The 23,909-nt window shown below is 35.3% G+C and overlaps 1 protein-coding gene across 2 annotated transcripts in view; it reads right to left on the reverse strand.

The window, feature by feature from the left end:
• Positions 1 to 22,589, reverse strand: part of LOC129808780 (zinc finger protein 2) — a 113,052-nt gene extending 90,463 nt beyond the window's left edge. For both annotated transcript variants that reach the window (XM_055858633.1, XM_055858634.1), the window contains exon 1: positions 20,290 to 22,589. The gene's annotated coding sequence lies outside the window, so the exon portion shown is untranslated. The remainder of the gene's footprint in view (positions 1 to 20,289) is intronic.
• Between the last annotated feature and the right edge of the window lie 1,320 nt (positions 22,590 to 23,909).

The raw sequence follows: 23,909 nt of genomic DNA on the forward strand, positions 1-23,909 counted from the left end.
ACATTTTTCTGAAGCACTGTTTTGCACTTGAAAATTTGTAATAAAACGCCATTGAAGTTGACAACTGTCAGTTTGAAACATCCCGGTCGGACCAAGATAGCATTTTACAGTAGACTCTTCGTTATCCGGCTGACTGGGGGACAAAATGACGTTTAGGTTTTTTGAATGATCAACGGTTTTTCTATTTTGTGCTGTGTGAATTTATTTTCTGTCTGACAAAGAAAAAGAGAATTTTCTTCATGGTGTTCGGCTTATGTTTCATTTTTTATCACAATTATGTATTAAAAACGTCGATACAATGTTAATAATACTTTAATTCACTCTGGACAAACTTCATGTTTAGTGAAAATAATTTTGAATATATCAACCGCCACTGTTTGGCAGCTGTCACCCGGATATCGAAGTGCTGGATATCGAAGAGTCTACTGTATGGAAAAAGAGGATTCAAAGGCACACAACATTAAGATTCAAAGGCTGCCGCAGAGCAATATTTGCAAACTTTTATCACCCACAAAATTTGTCTCATTTGAATCAAAATGTATTTGGAGAAATACCATCCAAGAATAAGCTTCTATGACTCACAATAGAAGATTTGTTCGAAAAATTATTTTAATTATGAAAAAACACATGAATTGTGGAACATCAAAATTACAGTTTAGAGCTCAGTTTGGTTTTTTTGCCCTAGCACCTAGAAAATAAGAGCTAGGGTCTGCATTTTTGATGACTTGTGAGGATTATGAATAGCTATCTAATAGTTAATAGAAAAGAATTTATGATTTAAAGAAAAATGAAAAAATTGCAATATTCAAAGGCTGCCGCATTCAAAGGCAGACCACTTTCCCCTATATATAATTATATTGGTATCTTTGTCTAACCAACTGAAGAGCATTCTCTTTTGCACTCTCACTTACAAATTTAATACAAAAAGAGGTGAAATGAAAGAAAGAGACGTATTTAGAAATAGAGAGAGAAGAATAGCTGTTATGAGTGCCAAAAAAAAACTAAAATAAATAAGTTAAAAATAACTTAAATAAAACTAATATATTATTATTACAAAATATATTCAAGTTATTTATCTTTCAAAAAATAACAGAGCAAACGAGTAAACTGGTCGTTTGGAAAATTTTGTGCTTTTTTTACCTTTAAGGACGATTGGGTCATATATGACCCATAGTTTTTCAGGACTCCTACGGATGGGAAAATTTCTTTTTATCCGGAAATCTCTTATTTTGGGCTAAAATATCGAGGGAAACTTGATTTAATTGAATTTCGCTCAGCGGAAAGCTTCTCGTCCTTAAAGGCTACTTTTCAATTTCTGGCAGCAGTTAGGGTAAGTGCTCATAATTTTGGACAGTTTCTAAATTTGGACACTTTGAGGGTAAAATTGGACACTAAAAATAAATTGATTAAAATTATGGATTTTTATTCCAATATTTGATGAAAAATGAATTCTATCTAAATATTTGTTCTTTTTGGAAGATTTTAACACTAAATACGTTAAAATTTGAATATGATTTGAGTTGAAATTGCTTTGTTGAAAATTCAGTGTGAGCAATTGCTTACGAGAAATATGACAGAACTTCGTGGCTTACTTCAGTCTTATTTAGTTTTGGTGAAGTACTAACAAAGTTTGTTCGCTGTTTTTGAGTGATATTATTGAATATTCATTGAATATTGTGTTGATTCACGTTAGTGGTGATTTGTACATTTGACCTGAAGTGAGATTTGTCTTGTCAATTAGATTTTTCGTGTGAAAAATGGGAAATTTTTTAAGACATTCACCAGTGAGGTGATGATTCTTATTTTGGACAGGTGTTTTTCTCACGAAATTTCGTGAAGTTTTAGCTTTTGTGATGACTAGGTTGGACAAATGCCTGGAGAAACAAAGGAGCATCATCTCTACGAACGAGATGTAGCGAGAAATGCCTTGAAAGGCTCCCGGAAAGGCCAGAAGTCAACTCACTTTAATGAATGATATGGAAAGTTTCCGGGCTTCTTGTGACATTCTACGTTTCCCTTACATGAACAGGAAGAGGACTTGGCAAGATTGGTTCATCAAATGAAGAACAATGGGCATCTTATTGAGGCGGATTAGCTGTCCAAATTTACAGCCAAGTTGTCCAAAATAAGAGCCAAGGTCACCTCTACTTATCAATTCATTTTTAAACGTATTAAAACTAATTTTAATAAAAATAAAACGATAAATAGCTTGCTAAGTTTCTAAACAACCCTTCTGAAAAGAGAGTAACAAGAAATGTCAATTAGTATAGAAAATATCGCACTTCAAACTTGGAACTTCGATGCTTAAAAGCAGACTGTCCAAAATTATAAGCACTTCCCCTAAATTTGAAAAAAAAGTTTACATTTTTTTTCCTTGTGAAAAGAATATTTTAAATCCAAAGGTTTAATTAAAAGTGAAGTGCAATCATTCCCCTTCAAGGTGAGTAAAACGATTTTCATGAAATAGTAATATTTTATAGAGAAATTTGTCAATTTGTCGATGTTTACATTTTGCTCTAAAACGGACATTCTGGGAATCGTATTGTTAAGGACTGTTTTACTGTTTCAGATGCCAAAGGGAACAAAGGAAGAGATTCCTTAAATAAATAAAGAAAAAGGATCTAAAGGAAGATCTAAAGAATGCCTTGAATTGTGTACTAGATGATTTTACCATAACCTAAATTGACCTTCAGGAAGGGATTCCTTTTATTGAAGGAAAGTGACTGCAATGCTGTAATTATGAATTATTACTGAGTTATGAAGGTTTTAATAAACCTTTGCATTTACCTCAGACAGGGAACATTTCCTGAAACTTTGAAAGCTTTTCCGAGGCTTTTCTTTAAAGAAGTTGAACCCTGACATTTACAGAATCTTTGAGGGAATTTTCCAAGCTTTTCCAAAAGTCCTCGATCAACAAAATCGGTTAAGAAATGCTTGAGAAATGACGGTTTTAGTAAATCTCTGTACTTTGACTGATCACGTTTCATGAAGCTTTAAAGGCTTTTCCGGGGCTTTTCTTTAAGGAAATCCAAAGAAACCTAACCCTGGCATTTCCGGAATCTCTAAGGGAATTTTTCAAGCTTTGCAAAATGCCCCTGATCATCAAAATCGGTTGAGAAATGCCTGAGCGATGAGAGTTTTTTTCTCAGTAATTTTGCAAGATTTTCCTGAGATTTCCTTCTGAGAAAAGTCTACTCTGCTATCTAGACAGCCTAGTCAGGTGTTCAGAGGGAATTTTCTCAGCTTTCCAGAGAGAAAATCTCTCGTTTTCGTCGAAAAATTGTCTTTCCGAAGGAAAGTGACTGCAATGCTGTAATGTGGAAGTGTCAATTTTAATCCGGAAAACTTTTGCTTAGAAGAATTTAGTCTTTGAAGTGGAATTCATGGCAATTTGAGAGATTTTTTTTTAAAGGATATAAAGTGTACGCTTTCTAATGTGGATCACCGCAATCCGGACAAGTTATCGACGATTACATTTAAAATAATTTTTTTAAGGGTAAAATTAACATGAAAAAGGGTAATATTTACACCCATTTTGGATAAATACTGCACAGGGTAAAATTAACATTTCCGGAATGTTATTTTAACTCTTTCGGATTTCTCTTACTTCACTGTGGAAAAATCCGAAAGAGTTAAAATAAACATTCCGGAAATGTTAATTTCACCCTGTGCAGTATTAATCCGTAATCGGTGTACATATTACACTTTTCAGGTGTATTGTGGGTTAAAGTTACCCCTTTTCATGTTAATTTTACCCTAAAAAAATTATATCATTTAAAAAAAAATCTCTCAAATTGCCATGAATTCCACTTCAAAGACTAAATTCTTCTAAGCAAAAGTTTTCCGGATTAAAATTGACACTTCCACATTACAGCATTGCAGTCACTTTCCTTCGGAAAGACAATTTTTCGACGAAAACGAGAGATTTTCTCTTTGGAAAGCTGAGAAAATTCCCTCTGAACACCTAACTAGGCTGTCTAGATAGCAGAGTAGACTTTTCTCAGAAGGAAATCTCAGGAAAAATCTTGCAAAATTACCGAGAAAAAAAAACTCTCATCGCTCAGGCATTTCTTAACCGATTTTGATGATCAGGGGCATTTTGCAAAGCTTGAAAAATTCCCTTAGAGATTCCGGAAATGCCAGGGTTAGGTTTCTTTGGATTTCCTCAAAGAAAAGCCCCGGAAAAGCTTTTAAAGCTTCATGAAACGTGATCAGTCAAAGTACAGAGATTTACTAAAACCTTCATTTCTCAAGCATTTCTTAACCGATTTTGTTGATCGAGGACTTTTGGAAAAGCTTGGAAAATTCCCTGAAAGATTCTGTAAATGTCAGGGTTCAACTTCTTTAAAGAAAAGCCTCGGAAAAGCTTTCAAAGTTTCAGGAAATGTTCCCTGTCTGAGGTAAATGCAAAGGTTTATTATAAAACCTTCATAACTCAGTCACTTCTTCACCGATTTTGTTAATCAGGGGCATTTTGGGAACCTATAAAAATTCCAAAAAAGGTTCTTCAAAGCCCAGTGTAAGTTCCTTTTAGGGAAAATAATCGGAAAGCTTCCGGAAAGCTTCCCAAATCTACTTTGTCTTTAGCAAAATGCAAGGAGTAACTTAAACTTTGATTACGGAGTCATTTCCTAACTGATTTTGATGATCAGGAACATTTTGAAAAGCTGAGAAAATTCCCTAAGGCTCTGTGTAAAGATTTAGTTGGAGTTTTCTGTAGAAAAGCCTCGGAAAAGCCTTTAAAATTTGGTTTAATGACCATCAACCATGAAATTGTAAAGGTTCGACATAAATCCTCTTGGCTGACTCATCTTTAAACCGATTTTAATGATCCAGGGTCTTTTGAGAAACCTGAAAAATTCCTCAAATTCCGGTCAAAAGTTTACGTTAGATTTTCTTGAAAGAAAAACCTCGGAAAAGCACTCAAATTTTTTTGAAATATCTCCTTTTAGCAAAGTGCAAGGGTTCACTTACAGTTTTACTACTGCGCCATTTCCCAACCGATTTTGATGATCATCGACATTTTGGAAAGCTAAGAAAACCTCTTGGGAGTTTCTGTAAACCTCAAGGTAGGTTTTCTTGAGAGAAAATCTGCGCAGAACCTTCCGGAATTTAGTAAAAGTTTTGCCAAAACTAATAAGTTTTGGCAAAATGTAAGGGTTTACTAAAACCTTGATTTCTCAGTCATTTTCCAATCGATTTTGGTAATCAGGGACGTTTTGGAAAGCTGAGAAAATTTCCTAAATCCCAGTGAAAGACTTTGTTAGAGTTTCTTGGAAGAAAAGCCTCGGGTGCGCTTGGAACTTTACCCAAATGTCTTCTCTTTTAGAAAAATGTGTACCTATCACCAAAAACCTTCCTTACTGAGCCATTCCTTTACCGATTTCGATGATTTAGGACATTTAGAAAAGCTCAGAAAATTCTCCAATAGTCCCTGCATACACTAGATTGGAATTTATTGCACTAAAAGCTTCGGAGAAGCTTCCGGAATTTACCCAAAGTTTCTCTGTCTGAGTAAAATGTAAAGGTTTACTAAAACCTTGATTGCTCAGGCATTTCTCAACCGATTTTGATGATCATGAACGTCAGAAACACTTGGAAAGCCCTAGGAAAATTACCTAAAACCCTCTGTGGAGAGTCAAAGCGGACTTTGCTTGAAGAAAATCCACTGAAAAGCTTCCTGAATCTCCTAGTAAAGTAAAATGCAGATAATCTACCAAAACCTTCATTTCTGAGCGATTTCTTAACCGATTTTAATGATCAGGGACATTCTGGAAAGCTGAGAAAACTTCCTAAAAGCCCTGCGAATATCAAATTGGGACTCCTTCAAAAGAAAAGCCTCGGAAAAATATTCAAAATTTCAACAAATAGCTCCAAAGTGCAAAGGTTTACTGAAAACCTTCATTACTGAACCATTTCTTAACCGATTTTGATGATCAGGGACTTTTTGGAAAGCCCAGAGATTTATCTAAAAGATCTGCAAATGTCAGAGTTGGATTTCTTTGGATTTTTTTTAAAGAAAAGCCTCGGAAAAGCATTCAAAATCTCACGAAATGTACTCTGTCTGAGGCAAATGCAAAGGTTTACCAAAACCTTCATTGATAAGGCATTGCTTAACCGAGTTTGATGATTATGGACTTTCTGGAAAGCTTGGAAAATTCCTAAATATCCTTTGTAATCGTATCATTGGATTTTCTTCTATGAAAACCTTGGAAAAAGATTCTAGTGCAAAGGTTTACGAAAACCTTCAATGCAGAGGCATTTCTTAACCGATTTTGATGATCAGGGACATTTTAGAAAGCTCAGAAAACCCTTTAAGAGTTTCTGTAAACTTCAAGGTAGAATTTCTTTAAAGAAAACCTTCAGAGAACCTTCCGGAATTTACACAAAGTTTCTTTGTCTTGTCATAATGTACGGGTTTACTAAAACTTTGATTGCTCAGTCATTTCTCAACCGATTTTGATGATCAGGGATGTTTTGGAAAGCTTAGAAAATTCCTAAATTGCCTCCATAATCATACCTGGATTTTCTTATATGTAAACCCTTGGAAAAAGGTTTCAGTGCAAAGATTTACTGAAACTTTTACAATTCAGTCATTTCTTAAGCGATTTTAATGATCAGAAACGTTTTGGAAAGCTGGGAAAATTTTCGAAAAGATCTACCAATTGCCAAGGTAGATTTTCTTTGGAGAAAATCTTCATAAATGTTATCAAAATGTCATGAAAAGTGTTCTTATCTCTATAAAGTGCAAAGGTTTAGTGAAACTTTCATAACTCAGTCATTTTTTAACCGATTTTGATGATCAGGGACTTTTTGGAAAGCTCAGGAAACCCCTTAAGAGCTTCTGTAAACTTCGAAGTAGATTTTCTTGAAAGAAAACCTTTGGGGGACCTTCCGGAATTCACCCAAAGTTTATTCGTTTTGGCAAAATGTAAGTGTTTACTAAAACCTTCATTGCTTAGACATTTCTTGACCGATTTTGATGATCAGGAACATTATTGAATTGCCAGTATAGTTTTTCTTTGGGATACGGATGAATGCCATTTGAATGATCGATAAATCGATTGATTTCACCCTCTTTTTTTTACACTTGCAAAATTTTCCATGATTTTCCCTTCGTTTTTTTTTTACTGCTATTTATTTATTTGTGTGGAATGAGAATTGTGGATTGAGAGGGAGTGAGAGAGGTTGAAAGTGTTGCGAGAAAGAAGATATAATTCATTAATTGAAGTTACTATTCAAGCGTTATTGAAAAAAAAAGAAGAAAAACGAAGAAGTAAAATTAAAAAAAAAAAAGAAAAATTGAGCATAGCGCGAAGCATGTCTTATCTATCGCGCAAGCGCTCGATTTTAGTTGCAGTCTCTCTGTTATGTCCCTTGAGCGATGTTGGGGCGGAGTTCCATGTAGCCACACGGGATTGTCTCTTCTTCAAAGTGTCTGTTTTGTGTTTTTGTTGGAGAGAATCCCCAAGTATTACGAAGCAGTAACAACGAGGTATCAGGCAAAGTAAAAAAAAACAACGTACCTTTAATACTAAATAATAATAAAGAGAAGATCAGTGAGAGAGAGAAAAGAGTGAAGAAGGTGGCCAAAAAGAACCTTTTTATAGAAAAAAAAAACAGCGTTTTTGAAGAAAATGAGCCTGGAACAAGAGGTCTCTTCGATCGAGAGAGAAAGAGAAAGAGAAAGAAGACAAGAAAGGAGCCCGAGAAGATGCCAATATAATTGGGGAATCATTATCACAAAGAAAATGCAAGAGTAAGAGAGAGAGAGAGAGAGAGACGGGGGAGCCACTTTTGAAACACCCGCAATCACAGCCGATAAAATGCCGATAGATCGTTCTCTATGTCAGACAGAGAGGCACGAATGAGAGAACGAGAGAGAAATATATAGGGTCAGTAACCTTTTTGCTGGTCAGAGAAGAATCTCCCCAAAAAGTCTACCAAAAGGCATCAGTAATCCCCCCAAAAAATCCACCCTTCGCACTCTCTCTCTCTCTCTCTGTCAAAGCACTTTCCCACGCAAAATCCTGCCCCAAATTGCATAGATCTGGGCGTTTCGAGTGCAGCATCCCCCAACCCTTCGCACAAAAAAAAAGGGGAGCTCCTCCCTTTTACGACATCCAACTCATTGGCGCCCAATCGCACAAATTACCAAAACGGTTCAGACTATCGAGCAACCATACAATTACCACACCAAAGGGGAACTTCCTTCGCGAGGGGACACTTTGACAATAAATCCAATTAATGCACATGTATTTCCTCTAAAACATCGCATTACTCTGCCATTTCTCTACCGATTTTGATGATCAGGAACGTTCTGGAAGGCTCCGAAAAAGAGCCTTAAAAAAACCGATGAGAACTTTCAAGAAGAAGTCTTGAGGTAGCCAAGTATGCTACTAAACCGATTTTGATGATTAGGAACATTCTGAAGAGCTCCGAAAAACTTTCTGAGCAAAGATTCCCTTCAAGGTAACATTACTTGCAAAAAGAGCCTCGGAAAAACGTTGAGAACTCATAAAGGGGTCCTTAGTCAGCCAAATACGCTACTAAACCGATTTTGATCACCAGGAACGTTTTAGAAAGCTCAGAAAGTCTCATAAAAAGATTCCCTAAATTTCAAGGTAGCATTTCTTGGAGAAGGAGCCTCAAAAAACACATGAGAACTTTTATAAAGAGGTTCTGAGGAAGCAAAGTACACTACTAAACCAATTTTAATTACCAGGAACGTTCTGGAGAACTCCGAAAAAGAGCTTTGAAAAAGCCGATGAGAATTTCCATGGAGGGGTCCTCAGTCAAACAAACATGCTACTAAACCGATTTTGATCATCAGGAACGTTCTGAAAGGCTCAGAAAAACTTCCTGAGAACAGATTCCCTTAAAAGTAGCATTTCTTGAAGGAAAAGCCTTAAAAAAAAATGATGAGAATTTTCATGAAGAAGTCCTGAAGCAGCCAAGTACGTTACTAAACCGATTTTGATCATCAGGAACGTTCTGGAAAGCTCAGAAAGCCTCCTGAAAAGATTCCCTAAATTTCAAGGTAGCATTTCCTGGAGAAGGAGCCTCAAAAAACACATGAGAACTTTTATAAAGAGGTTCTGAGGAAGCAAAGTACACTACTAAACCGATTTTGATCATCAGGAACGTTCTGAAAGGCTCAGAAAAACTTCCTGAGAACAGATTCCCTTAAAAGTAGCATTTATTGAAGGAAAAACCTTAAAAAAAATGATGAGAATTTTCATGAAGAAGTCCTAAAGCAGCCAAGTACGTTACTAAACCGATTTTGATCATCAAGAACGTTCTGGGAAGCTCAGAAAGCCTCCTGGAAGGTTCCCTAAATTTCAAGGTAGCATTTCTTGGAGAAGGAGCCTCGAAAAAACACATGAGAACTTTTATAAAGAGGTTCTGAGGAAGCAAAGTACACTACTAAACCGATTTTGATCATCAGGAACGTTCTGGAAAACTCAGGAAAACTTCCTGAAAAAAGATTCCCTTAAAAGTAGCATTTTTTGCAGAAAGAGCCTCGGAAAAAGATTGAGAATTTTCACGATGAAGTCTTGAGGAAGCCAAGTACACTACTAAACCGATTTTGATCATCAGGAACGTTTTGAAAGGCTCAGAAAAACTTCCTGAGAACAGATTCCCTTAAAAGTAGCATTTCTTGCAGAAAGAGCCTTAAAAAAAATGATGAGAATTTTCATGAAGAAGTCCTGAAGCAGCCAAGTACGTTACTAGACCGATTTTGATCATCAAGAACGTTCTGGAAAGCTCAGAAAGCCTCCTGAAAAGATTCCCTAAATTTCAAGGTAGCATTTCTTGGAGAAGGAGCCTCAAAAAACACATGAGAACTTTTATAAAGAGGTTCTGAGGAAGCAAAGTACGCTACTAAACCGATTTTGATCATCAGGAACGTTCTGGAAAACTCAGGAAAACTTCCTGAAAAAAGATTCCCATAAAAGTAGCATTTTTTGCAGAAAGAGCCTCGGAAAAAGATTGAGAATTTTCACGATGAAGTCTTGAGGTAGCCAAGTACGCTACTAAACCGATTTTGATCATCAGAATCGTTTTAGAAAGCTCAGGGAAACTTCCTGAGAAGAGATTCCCTTCAAGGTAGAACTTCTTGGAGGAAAAGCCTTGCAAAAACTTTGAGAACTGTCATCAAGAGGTCTTGAGACAGCCAAGTACGCTACTAAACCGATTTTGATCATCAAGAACGCTCTGGAAAGCTTAAAAACTTCCTGCAAAGATTCCCTAAATCTCAAGATAGAATTTCTTGGAGAAACAGCCTCAGAAAAAACGTTGAAAATATTCATAAAGGGGTCCTGAGGTAGTCAAATACACTACTAGACCGATTTTGATAATCAGAAACGTTCTGGAAAGCTCAGGGAAACTTCCTGAGAAAAGATTGCCTTCAAGGTATAACATTTCTTAGAGGAAAAACCTCGGAAAAACGTTTAGAACTTTCATGAAGGGGTTTTCAGTCAGTCAAGTACACTTCTAGACCGATTTTGAATACCGAAAACATTTTCTAAAGCTCAGAAGGCCTCCTGAAAAGATTCCCTAAATTTCAAGGTAGAATTTCTGCGAGGAAAAGCCTTAGAAAAACATTGAGAACTTTCATGAAGAGGTCCTTAGGCAGTCAAGTACGCTACTAGACCTAATTTTGATGTTCAGGAACGTTCTGGAAAGCTCCGAAAAAGAGCTTGAAGAATCCGATGAGAATTTCCATAAAGAGGTCCTGAAGCAGCCAAATATGCTACTAGACCTATTTTGATGATTAGGAACATTCTGGAGAGCTCGGAAAGATTCCTGAAAAGATTCCTCAAATTTCAACGTAGAATTTCTTGGAGAAAGAGCCTCAGAAAACCGATGAGAATTTTCAGGAAAAGGTCCTGAAGCAGCCAAGTACACTACTAGACCGATTTTGATTGATTTTGATTTTGATTGCACCAGGAACGTTCTGGAGAGCTCTGAAAAACTTTCTGAGAAAAGATTGCCTTCAAGGTAGCATTTCTTCGAGGAAAAGCCTTGGAAAAACTTTGAGAATTTTCATCCAGAGGTCCTGAGGCAGCCAAGTACACTACTAAATCGATTCTGATCACCAGGAACCTTTCCGAAAGCTCAGAAAGCCTCCTGAAAAGATTCCCCAAATTTCAAGGTAGCATTTCTTGGAGGAAAAGCCTCAGAAAAAATGTTGAGAATTTAAAGAAAGGGATCCTCAGTCACCTAAATACGCTACTAAACTGATTTTGATAATCAGGAACACTGTGAAAACCCTAGGAAAATTATCTAAATCCATTATATAATAGAGTGAAAGCGGACTTTTCTTGAAGAAAAGCCTCTGAAAAAGCTTCCTGAATCTCCCTAGTAAAGGAAAGTGCAGAAAATTCACCAAAACCTTCGATTCTGAGCAAGTTCTTGACCGATTTTGATGATCACATTGTGGAAAGCTGAGAAAATTTCCTAAAAGCCTGGGAAAAACACTGAAAATTTCCCAAATAGCTCCAAAGTGCAAAGATTTACTGAAAACCTTCATTACTGAACCATTTCTTAACCGATTTTGATTATCAGGGACGTTTTGGAAAGCAGAGGAAATTCCCCAAAGCTCTATGTGCAGATTTGGTTAGAGCTTTTAAAAGAAAAGCCTCGGAAAAGCCTTAAAAGTTTGCTTAAATGACCTCAATCATGAGATTGTAAAAGTTTGACATAAAGTCTCTTCGCTGACTGATTTTTAAACCAATTTTGATGATCCAGGGTATTTTTAAGAAGGCTGAAAAAATTCCCCAAAGCCCTGTCTAAAGATTAGGTTGGAGTTTCTTGGAAGAAAAGCCCCGGAAAAGCAGTCAAATGTTCTGAAATTCCTTCAAATGTCTCCAAGTCTTAGCAAAGTGCAAGGGTTCACTTAAAGCTTTACTACTTAGTCATTTTCCAACCAATTTTGATGACTATAGACGTTTTGGAAAGCTGAGGAAATTCACTAAAGCCCTGTTGAAAGATTTTCTTAGAGTTCTTTGGAAGAAAAGCCTCGGAAAAGCACTCAAACTTTCTTCAAAAATCTGCTTTTAGCAAAGTGCAAGGGTTCATTTACGGCCTTACTACAGCGTCACTTCCCAACCGATTTTGATGATCATGGACATTTTAGAAAGCTAAGAAAACCTCTTGGGAGTTTCTGTAAACCTCAAGGTAGGTTTTCTTGAGAGAAAACCTGCGCAGAACCTTCCGGAATTTAGTAAAAGTTTTGCCAAAACTAATAAGTTTTGGCAAAATGTAAGGGTTTACTAAAACCTCGATTGCTCAGTCATTTTCCAATCGATTTTGGTAATCAGGGACGTTTTGTAAAGCTAAGAAAATTTCCTAAATCCCAGTGAAAAGATCTGGTTAGAGTTTCTTGAAAGAAAAACTTCGGGAGAGCTTGGAACTTCACCCAAATGTCGTCTCTTTTCGAAAAATGTGTACCTATCACCAAAAACCTTCCTTACTGAGCCATTCCTTTACCGATTTTGATGATTTAGAACATTTGGAAAAGCTCAGAAAATTCTCCAATAGTCCCTGCATACACTAGATTAAAATTTATTGGAATAAAAGCTCCGGAGAAGCTTCCGGAATTCACCCAAAGTTTCTCTGTAGGAGAAAAATGCAAAGGTTTACTAATAACTTGATTGTTCAGGCATTTCTCAACCGATTTTGATGATCAGAGACGTTTTGGAAAGCTGTCAAAATTCCCCATAGAGGTCTAAACATGACAAAGTATTATTCTTTAGAAATAGAAGTTTCAGAAACAGCTAAATCGTTGAAGATTTCATGTAATGTCCTTTTCACAAAAAACCTGCATTACTGAGCCATTTCTAAACCGATTTTGATGATCAGGGACATTTTCAAAAGCCCAGAGATTTGTCAATGTAAAGAAAAATTCGTACTCTTCATCTTCTTTTGAACATGACAGACTTATGCAAAATCTTTTTTTTTCTTTTTTGAGAAAGAAAATTGACGTGAATTTTGATTTCATGAAATTCTGTTGATCTAAAAGGCGTGCCGAAACCGTAAAGGACATTTTTAATGCTCTAATAGCCTCTGTAACCATCAAGTTAGATTATCTTTGAGGAAAACCCTCGGAAAAGCTTTGAAAGCTTCATGAAACGTTATTAGTCAATAAAGTGCAGAGGTTTACTAAAACCTCTATTGCTCAGGCATTTCTTGATCGATTTTGATGATCAAGGACTTTTTGGAAAGCAAAGAAAATTACCAAAAACGTTCTTCAAATGCCAGTGTAACCTTCTTATAGGGAAAAGAATCGGAAAGCTTCCGGAATTTTCCCAAATCTACTTTGTCTTTAGCAAAATACAAGGAGCAGCTTAAACTTTGATTACTCTGTCATTTCTCAACCGATTTTGATGATCAGCAACATTTTGGAAAGCTAAGAAAATTCTCTAAAGGACCCTGTAAACATCATATTAGGATTTTTTGGAAGAAAAGTCTCAGGAAACCACTCAAGCTTTCTTCAAATTTCTCCTGGTTTTATCAAAGTGCAAAGGTTCACTCATGGCCTAACTACAGAGTCATTTCAAAACTGATTTTTTAATGATAATGAACGTTTGGGAAAGCTGAAAAAATTCCCCAAAAGCCATATGGAAGGATTTTCTTTGAGTTTCTTGGAGGAAAAGCCTCGGAAATGTACTCAAACTTTCTCCAAATATCTCCTTTTAGCAAAGTGCAAAGGTTCACTTAAAGCTTTACTACTGAGTCATTTCCCAACCGATTTTGATGATCAGGGATGTTTTGGAAAGCTGAGGAAATTACCCAAAGACCTGTGTAAAGATTTAGCTGGAGTTTCCTGCAAGAAAAGCTTCGGGAAAGCACTCAAACTTTCTTCGAATGTACTCTAATTCTATCAAAATGCAGAGGTTCACTTACAGCTTTTCTACTCCGTCATTTCCCAACCTATATTGATGATAATGAACATTTTGGAAAGCTGAGGAAATTCCCTATAGCCCTGTGTAGAGATTTGGTTAGAGTTTCTTGGAAGAAAAGCCCCGGAAAAGCACTCAAACCTTCTTCAAATGTCTTCTAGTTGTACCAAAGTGTAAAGGTTCACTTACGGCCTTACTACTGAGTCATTTTCCAACCGATTTTGATGATCATGGACATTTTGAAAAGCTAAAGAAATTCCCTAAAGCCTTGTGTAAAGATTTAGCTGGGGTTTCTTGGAGGAAAAGCCTCGGAAAAGCAGTCAAACTTTCTTCAAATGTTTTCTAATTCTATCAAAATGCAAAGGTTCACTTAAAGCTTTACTACTGAGTCATTTCCCAATCGATTTTGATGATTGGGAACATTTTGGAAAGCTGGGAAAATTTGTGAAAAGACCCAGTATTTGATAGTGTAGGATTTATTTGAAGAAAAGCCTCATAAATGCTATTTAATCTTCATAAAATATGTGTTTATCTTTATGAAGAGCAAAGGTTTAGTAAAAGCTTAATTGCTCAGGCATTTCCCAACCGATTTTGATGATCAAGAACATTTTCAAAAGCCCAGAGATTTGTCTAAAAGCTCTGCAAATGTTACAGTAGGCTTTCTGGTTGGGAAAAGCATCGGAAAAGCTTTCAAAATTTCACGAAATATACTCTGCCTGAGGTATATGCAAAGTATTTTCTAAAACGTCCATTTCTTGATCATTTCCCAACCGATTTTGATGATCAAGGACATTTTGGAAAGGTGATAAAATTTTCTAAGAGATTTTGAAAATCTTATGGTAAGGTTTCTTGTGAAAAAAATCCTCTGAGAAGCATTTAAACTTTCCGAAAGATGTCTTCTGTCAGCAAGGTGCAAAGCCTTTGTAAACACCTTCATTAACTCAGACATTCCTTAATCGATTTTGGTGATCGAGGACTTTTTGGAAAACTTGGGAAATTCCCCGAACAATTTCGTAGACTTTAGGGTTGGATTCCTTTAATGAAAAGCCTCGAAAAAGCTTTTTAAACTTCAAAACAGGTTATCAATCATAAAAGTGCAAAGATTTACTAAAACCTTTATTGCTGAGGTATTTCTTAACCGATTTTGATGATCAGGGCATTTTAAAGAGGTTTGGAAGACTCTCTTAAAGATTTCGCGAATTTTAGGGTTGCATTTCTTTAATGAAAAGCCTCGGAAGAGGTTATAAAAGCTTCATGCAACGTCATTAGTCAAAGTGCAAAGGTTTAGTAAAACGTTCATTGCTGAGGCATTTCTTGACCGATTTTGATGATCAGGGACATTTTGGAAACCTGAGAAAATTCCCTTAAAAATTCTGTAAATTTCAAAGTTGGATTTTCTTGAAGAAAAGCCTCGGAAAAGCATTCAAAGTTTCATGAAATGTACTCTATCTGAGGTAAATGCAAAGGTTTACTAAAACCTTCATAACTCAGGCATTTCTTAACCGATTTTGATGATTGAGGACTTTTTGGAAAGCTGATAAAATTCTAGAAAAATCCTTCAATATAGAGGTTTTTGGTTTCTTTTCAACAAAAATCTGTATCTGTCCAATCAAACGATATATTTTCATTGAAGGAAAATCTTCCCTGAGAAAATTGTACCGTGTTAAGGGGGATGTAAAGGAGAAAGGAAAGGGGTTGATAATTAAGTCAGACTCCCTGAATTAATTATCGCACAAGAGGTGAGATTAATTTCCTGGATAATTATCTAATCCAGTGAGTTTAACATGGAAACTCCGTGTTTTTCCCACGGTTTGACTTTTTCCCAAAGGGGACCACAGAAAAAGGGGAAGGGGGAGGGTGGTGGGTGGCAGGGGGAAGAGATGAAAATTTGAGGAAAAGTTTCGGCTTGTATTCGGGTGACTTTGGCTAGACCACGCCTTTTTCTGAGGGTGAGAAAATCCCTGTTTGCTCGATGGAAAAACAGTCTGAAAATTGGGAGAAGGGTGACTTTTCCGCTAGGAAAAATTGCCACAAATTCAAGATAAACCGACGGTTTGAGGGTGATTTCTTCTTCTTTTTTTTTCTGCTCTTCCAAAAAAAAAAGAAAGAAAATTTTTCGCCACAAAATATCATGTAAAAATTTTTCTTTTTCTTACCTGAGATTTCTATCTGATCTCTCTCTCTTTCCCCAGGTAAAAAAAAAATTTTTCTGAACTCATAAAGAGACAAGAGTAGACAAAAAGAAAACAACAACGACTAAATGAGAAGAAATACCTGGGATTTCAGAGGTGTTACTGAAAGGAACCTTTTTTTTTTCTTTTTGGTCTTTGTTGTTGTTTCTTAGGTGCCCCCAAAACAAAAGACACATCAGTAACAAGAAGAAAAAAAAAGGGGCATATTGAAAAGAAGGGCACAAAATATCTCGTTTTCCAGCTGGAAGAGAACTTCGTGTCTCGGTAAAATTAGCCATTTGCCCAATTAACTGCCCAAAACTACATGGGAACTTCACAGAAAAGCCGCCAGAAGCGCCAAAATCGCGATTTTCCAAGAAATCTGAGGGAAGGAAATGGATTTGTTGCTCAAGACTTTACCGTTTTGATTCTATTGAGCCCCGATTTTGATGATTCAGGTGGCATTTAAAGCAAACTGAGAAACCAAATCAAAAGTCCTCACTTTGTTGGATGATTTCTTAACCGATTTTGATGATAATGAACATTTTGGAAAGCTGAGGAAATTCCCTATAGACCTGTGTAGAGATTTGGTTAGAGCTTCCTAGAAGAAAAGCCCGGGAAAAGCACTTCAAAGATTCTTCAAATGTCTTCTAATTCTATCAAAATGCAAAGGTTCACTTAAAGCTTTACTACTGAGTCATTTCCCAACCCGATTTTGATGATTGGGAACATTTTGGAAAGGTGGGAAAATTTGTGAAAAGACCCTGTATTTGATAGTGTAGGATTTATTTGAAGAAAAGCCTCATAAATGCTATTTAATCTTCATAAAATATGTGTTTATCTTTATGAAGAGCAAAGGTTTAGTAAAAGCTTAATTGCTCAGGCATTTCTCAACCGATTTTGATGATCAAGAACATTTTCAAAAGCCCAGAGATTTGTCTAAAAGCTCTGCAAATGTTACAGTAGGCTTTCTGGTTGGGAAAAGCCTCGGAAAAGCTTTCAAATTTCACGAAATGTACTCTGCCTGAGGTATATACAAAGTATTTTCTAAAACGTCCATTTCTTGATCATTTCCCAACCGATTTTGATGATCAAGGACATTTTGGAAAGGTGATAAAATTTTCTAAGAGATTCTGAAAATCTTATGGTAAGGTTTCTTGGGAAAAAAATCCTCTGAGAAGCATTTAAACTTTCCGAAAGATGTGTTCTGTCTGCAAGGTGTAAAGCTTTTGTAAACACCTTCATAACCCAGACATTCCTTAATCGATTTTGATGATCGAGGACTTTTTGAAAAACTTGGGAAATTCCCCGAACAATTTCGTAGACTTTAGGGTTGGATTCCTTTAATGAAAAGCCTCGAAAAAGCCTTTTTAAACTTCAAAACAGGTTATCAATCATAAAAGTGCAAAGGTTTACTAAAACCTTTATTGCTGAGGTATTTCTTAACCGATTTTGATGACCAAGGGCATTTCGGAAAGCTGAGAAAATTCCCTACACCCCTGTGTAACGATTTAGTTGGAGTTTCCTAGAAGAAAGGCCCGGGAAAAGCACTCAAATTTTCTTTAAATGCCTTCTAGTAAGCAAAATGCAAAGGTTCACTTATGGCCTAACTACTGCGTCATTTCCCAACCGATTTTGATGATCAGAGATGTTTTGGAAAGCTGAGGAAATTACAAAAAGACCTGTGTAAAGATTTAGCTAGAGTTTCCTACAAGAAAAGCTTCGGGAAAGCACTCAAACTTTCTTCGAATGTACTCTAATTCTATCAAAATGCAGAGGTTCACTTAAAGCTTTACTACTGAGTCATTTTCCAACCGATTTTGATGATTGGGAACATTTTGGAAAGCTAAAAAAAAATCTCTAAAAGACTGCATGTACGTCAGATTAAGATTGTTTGGAAAATACCCTCGGAAAAGTACTCAAACTTTCCTGAAACGTCTTCTGTTTTTTAGCACTGTGGAAAGGTTCACTTATACCTTTACTACTGATTTATTTTCCAAACGATTTTGATAACAATGAACGTTTGGGAAAGCTGAGAATATTCCCTAAAGTGTTATGGAAGGATTTTCTTAGAGTTCTTTAGAAGAAAAGCCTGAGAAAAACACTCAAACTTTCATCAAATTTTTTCTAGTTTAAGCATTGTACAAAAGTTCACTTATACCTTTACTGCCTAGTCGTTTTCCCACCGATTTTGATGATAATGGACATTTTGGAAAGCGCAGGAAATTCCCTAAAGCCCTGTTGAAAGATTTTCTTAGAGTTTTTTTTTGGAAGAAAAGCCTCGGAAAAGCACTCAAACTTTCTTCAAAAATCTGCTTTTAGCAAAGTGCAAGGGTTCATTTACGGCCTTACTACAGCGTCACTTCCCAACCGATTTTGATGATCATGGACATTTTGGAAAGCTGAGAAAATTCCTCAATGCCCTGTGTAAATATTCGGCAAGAGTTTCTTGGAAGAAAAGCCTCGGAAAAGCCTTTAAAATCTGCTTAAATGACCTCAATCATGAGATTGTAAAGGTTTGACATAAATCCTCTCGGCTGACTGATCTTTAAACCGATTTTGATGATCCAATTTCTTTTAAGAAAGCTAAATAAACTCCAAAAGCTCACAAAAGCTTTCAAAGTCTCAAGAAATGTCTTCTGTCTTAGCTAAATGAAAAGGTTTACCAAAAACCTCTATTACCAAGCCATTTTTTAACCGATTTTGATGATCGAGGACATTTTGGAAAGCCGGGAAAATGTGCGAGATGATGTAGTAATTGTCAAGGTAGTATTTTTTTTTTTAAAAAAAAGCCTCATTAATGCTACCAAAACTTCAAAAAATGTGTGTTTATTATTATACAGTGCAAAGGTTTAGGAAAACCTTCATAACTTTGCCAATTTTTAATCGATTTTGTTGATCAGGGGCGTTTTGAAAAGCTAAGAAAATTGTCTAACAGCTCTAAGGAAAATATTTCAATTTTGCAAAAAAGAAAACAGTATGGGAAAAGCTTCCAAAACCTCCTCAAATGTCCTCAGTCAGCAAGGTACAGAAGTGTATTGAAACCTTCATTGATCAGGCATTTTTCAACCGATTTTGATGATCAGGGACATTTTAGAAAGCTCAGAAAACCCTTTAAGAGTTTCTGTTAACTTCAAGGTAGGATTTCTTTAAAGAAAACCTTCAGAGAACCTTCCGGAATTTACACAAAGTTTCTTTGTCTTGTCATAATGTACGGGTTTACTAAAACTTCGATTGCTCAGTCATTTCTCAACCGATTTTGATGATCAGGGATGTTTTGGAAAGCTTAGAAAATTCCTAAATTGCCTCCATAATCATACCTGGATTTTCTTATATGTAAACCCTTGGAAAAAGGTTTCAGTGCAAAGATTTACTAAAAACTTTTACAATTCAGTCATTTCTTAACCGATTTTGATGATCAAGAGTGTTTTGGAATCCTTATAAAACCCTTTAAGTATTTCTGTGAACTTCAAGGTGGTATTTCTTTGGATTTCCTTAAAGGAAAGCCTCGGGAAAGCTTCTAAGTCTTTCTGAAACATCATTCGTCAATAAAGTGCAAAGATTTACTAAAACTTTTATTTCTCAGGTATTTCTTGACCGATTTTGATGATCAGGGACATTTTAGAAAGCTCAGAAAACCCTTTAAGAGTTTCTGTAAACTTCAAGGTAGGATTTCTTTAAAGAAAACCTTCAGAGAACCTTCCGGAATTTACACAAAGTTTCTTTGTCTTGTCATAATGTACGGGTTTACTAAAACTTTGATAGCTCAGTCATTTCTTAACCGATTTTGATGATCAGGGATATTTTGGAAAGCTGGGAAGATTTGTGAAAAGATCTAGCAATTCTCAAGATAGGACTTCTTTGAAGAAAAGCTTCATAAATGCTATCAAAATGTCATGAAATGTGTTCTTGTCTCTATAGAGTTTAAAGGTTTACTAAAACTTTTATTTCTCAGGTATTTCTTGACCGATTTTGATGATCAGGAACGTTTTGGAAACCTTTTAGAAATTCTTAAATATCCTCTGTAATCGTACCATTGGATTTTCTCATGTGAAAACCTTTGCTAAAAGTTTTTTAGAGTAAATCTTCGTGGGAGTTTCCACAAATTAGATGCATTTTGGGAACAGTTTAGTCAGTGTTCCCAAATCTAAGTGATTTTTTGGTTGTAATTTTTCTAATGGGGTTTTTTTTTGTGTTTGTCTGAGACTAACCTGTAAATTGTGTTTTAGTTGCATATGCAGTCCATTGTTGATCGTTCTCATTCAATTATTTATCAATGTTTTTAATCCAATCTCATGCCAAAATCCACAATTTCGTCAGTCGATGGGTTAGGAACATAGAGTAGTTGTATGCTTGTGGATGATTTGGCGTGAGATAGATAGAGTCAGTCGATTTTGGGAATCCTGGCACAGAGTTTATTATTTTTTGCTTTTTTTTTGTTTTTTTCTTTTAGGTTATATTTTAATCCGACGGTTAGATAATCACTTTGTCACATGCCATTTGGGAACAGTTTTATTTGTTTTGTTTTTTTGTTTTTGCTTTCCTTAAATTGTTATTTTATGTAATTTTCTTTTTTAAATGGATTTTTTTTTCTTGTATAACTCCTATGATTAGTCGATATAAAAATAAGTTTTGAAAAAATTTTGTTTATTCTTTTTTTTCTTTTTTTTCTTTTCTTAAGAGGATCACTGTGAAAAAACTCACGAGGAACTTTGTTGATTTTTTTTTTAATATAATATTTTTTTCTTCTTTTTAATTAGTTGATTTTGTTGCAACGAGGACTGTTCTCACTTTTTATTTTTAAATGTTAGTTATTTAGGTTATGTTTCTTTTGTTTTCTGTTCTGAATGCAATATCTTGGGTGTGCTTTTTCCTTTTTTTTCTTTTTCTTTTTTTGTTTAGATACTTTATCAGATATTTCTTTTTGTTTCACTAATATCAATTGTTTTTTTCTTTTCTTTTTGCTATAGCTTTTCTTAGAACTCTTACACTAAACGGCTAAAACTTAGACTTAGACTTGTTTTCTTTTTTTTATTTATTTTTCTTTTCTAGGTTTAGGATTAAAATGCGAGGTTTATTTTACGCCATTTATAGGTTGATTTAGCTACATTTCTTCCGAAATTAAAGTCATGACTCCCTCTCTCCTTTAGGGCATCATTTGGGGACTTGGGAACAGTTGCCAGGCTTCCTGTGCCATCACACTTAGGCTGTTGTTTTTTTTTAGGAACAGTTTGGTTTCTCCGGGTTTTTTTTCTTTCTTTTTCCTTCTTTCTCACTTTGTGTTCTGTCCCAAAGATCACAAAAAAAACAAGGATTTTGGGATCAAATCACAAGTATTTCCAAATACATTTTCTTCACTTTCTGTTTTAGGAAATTATTATTAAAAACAAAAAAACAGAAACTTTCCCTAGTAGGAACACTTTTTTAAAGGGGCTTGAGCCATCTTTTTTTCTTCTCTTTTTTTCTCTTCCTACTTTGCACACTTAATCTTTCTAAATACTTTATTATTATTATTTTGTTGATGATTTATTTATTTATTTTTTTTAAATCTTTTGTTAATAGGAACTTTGCTGAACCGGCTACTCTAAGAGGCTTTTTTTTCTTGTTTTGTGTCACTCAATCCACTTCAATTTTTTTTTCACTTAATCCACTTTTAGAAACAGATTTCTTTTTTAAATCTTTGAGAACAGATTGATTTTTAAATCAAAATTTAAACAAAAAAAAAACAAACAGAAGGAACTCAATTTCTCTTTTTTTGGCGGGAAACAAACACAAAAGAGGACGTTAAACTGAAATATTAATCTTTTCACAGCTTAAGAGAACTTGGAAACAGAATAAACTACTTGAGATTTTCCTTATTTTCAGATTTCCCACACACTCACACACACACGAAAAAAAAATCCTATTTACATTGAAAATTTTAGCAACTTTTTTCTCCAGAAAAAAAAACCGTTCTCAATTATTTTTCCCGTCTATTGAAATAGTTTTTTTTTCTCTTTTTGTCAATAGTACTTTGTCTTGTATCTCAATTATTTCAGTTACTTCTTATTCTTTTTTTAATTAATTATTATTATTAATTTATCTTGTTTAAATAGAGATTTCTTGAAAATTGTGTGTTTTGTCTGTCGCGGTCGTAGATGCATGCGCTCCAAGTGAGCGGTGACCGAAGACTAATTTTTCCAACCTCAAAATATTCATTTGGTCTTAATGTACAATAGCTGTGATTGGTTCATGATGCCGGGCGGTCTTCATGGTAATGCTGTCTTGCTCTGATGGACAATGGTAGAAAGAGATGGAAATTGTGTCAATTGGGCGGAGTTCTAGAGGAGCATCACAAACCATACCATACGTAAAATGTTTGATCAATCGCAATGTGACAATTATTCTGCGATGCGCATCTTCCTTCTCTTCCAACGGGAAAGAAGAAAAAAAAAAACAAATGAACAAAAAGAAATAATACAACTCCCAGCCCTTCATTTGCCTAATCATCTCCACCTTCCCCGCGCTCTTTTTACTAAGCAACTTCCGTCGTTGGATTTCAGCATGACACTAGTGACAAGAAATGACGGCAGTTTGCGCGCCAAATGAACTGTCAAGAGTGTCAAATGCAGATCAATGTATTTGGCGGGAAAATTGATCGACAGGGGCCATATCCTCCAGATGTGAGAGTTTGATTTTGTGGAAAAAGCCAACTGTCCGTGTGGAACTCGTCTATTTGGTATCCACGAAAGTTTCGATTGGAAATTTTCTCATGAAAAAAACTAGGGAGAATTCTCGAGTGGTATTCCCGATGAGAGTTTGATTAATTGACATAGAAAATAAGCAAATAAATTTAAATATCGCGTTTTTTAAAGTTTTAAATGGTTTTTAAATAATTATTTCATTTAATAAATACAATTTCCGTATATTTATAATAAATTTCAATTAACTTTTTTTTTTCTTAATAAACTGGGCAGGCATTTCGAACTTTTTTTATTTTCTGTTATTATTTGTCTAATTTTTTTTTGAGTTTGATACCAATCATTTTCCAAATTATTTATTATTTTAGTTTTATTTTGTTTCAACTCTCGTGAATAAGAAAACAGTTGTGGCCATTTAACTCTTTCGTCTCCTTTGGGACTCTGGGTACCCATGGAAAAAATATTTTTTTTTAGAATATTTAGAATCGATAAAAATCCGATTCTTCTGGATGATTACAAAGTATAAGGATGTCCAAATCTGGGATATTTTTTGCAGGATCCCAATTAACTCCTGAGCTAAGATATTCTTGGTCAAAAATCGTGAATTTTCGTTTTTCTGCTTCCTTGCAGATATTGTAACTTTTTTGATATTTCTAGACCCGAATAAGGAAAAACCTCTCGGGGCCAATAAGTATGATAACTAACAATTACAGATTACATAAATTCGAAAAACAATTCTTTTTCAAATTTTCAAAAAACTTGTTCAAAGTTGATGGGAACTCTCATCCGTAAAAATCTAGAGGTCAAGTGTAAGGTTATCCCGCCAATGCCCGTCATTTGCTTTTTGACACCAACCTTGCAAGAAAATTCCAAGCGGGAGCGACATTTTTGCCAATATGGCCGATAATTTTGACATTTGGCAGCGAAGGAGATTGCTTTCGGGGAAGTTTTTCCTATTCTTCAAGATTTTGGTGAATTCTGATTGTCCAGGAAGTGTCTTTTGGGCTCTTGGAAAAGTTTTTAATTTGTCTACAATACCATCGTGTTGAGAGAAATGTGTTTTAAAGTGTTTTTGTGTGAAATATTTTGAGGAATCTGTTGGAAAGGAGGAATTTGGTGTCTTCTTGATCACTTCCTGGACATCCATCAAG

Source organism: Phlebotomus papatasi, chromosome 5 (assembly GCF_024763615.1).
Source record: "Phlebotomus papatasi isolate M1 chromosome 5, Ppap_2.1, whole genome shotgun sequence".
Classification (NCBI taxonomy): Eukaryota; Metazoa; Arthropoda; class Insecta; order Diptera; family Psychodidae; genus Phlebotomus; species Phlebotomus papatasi.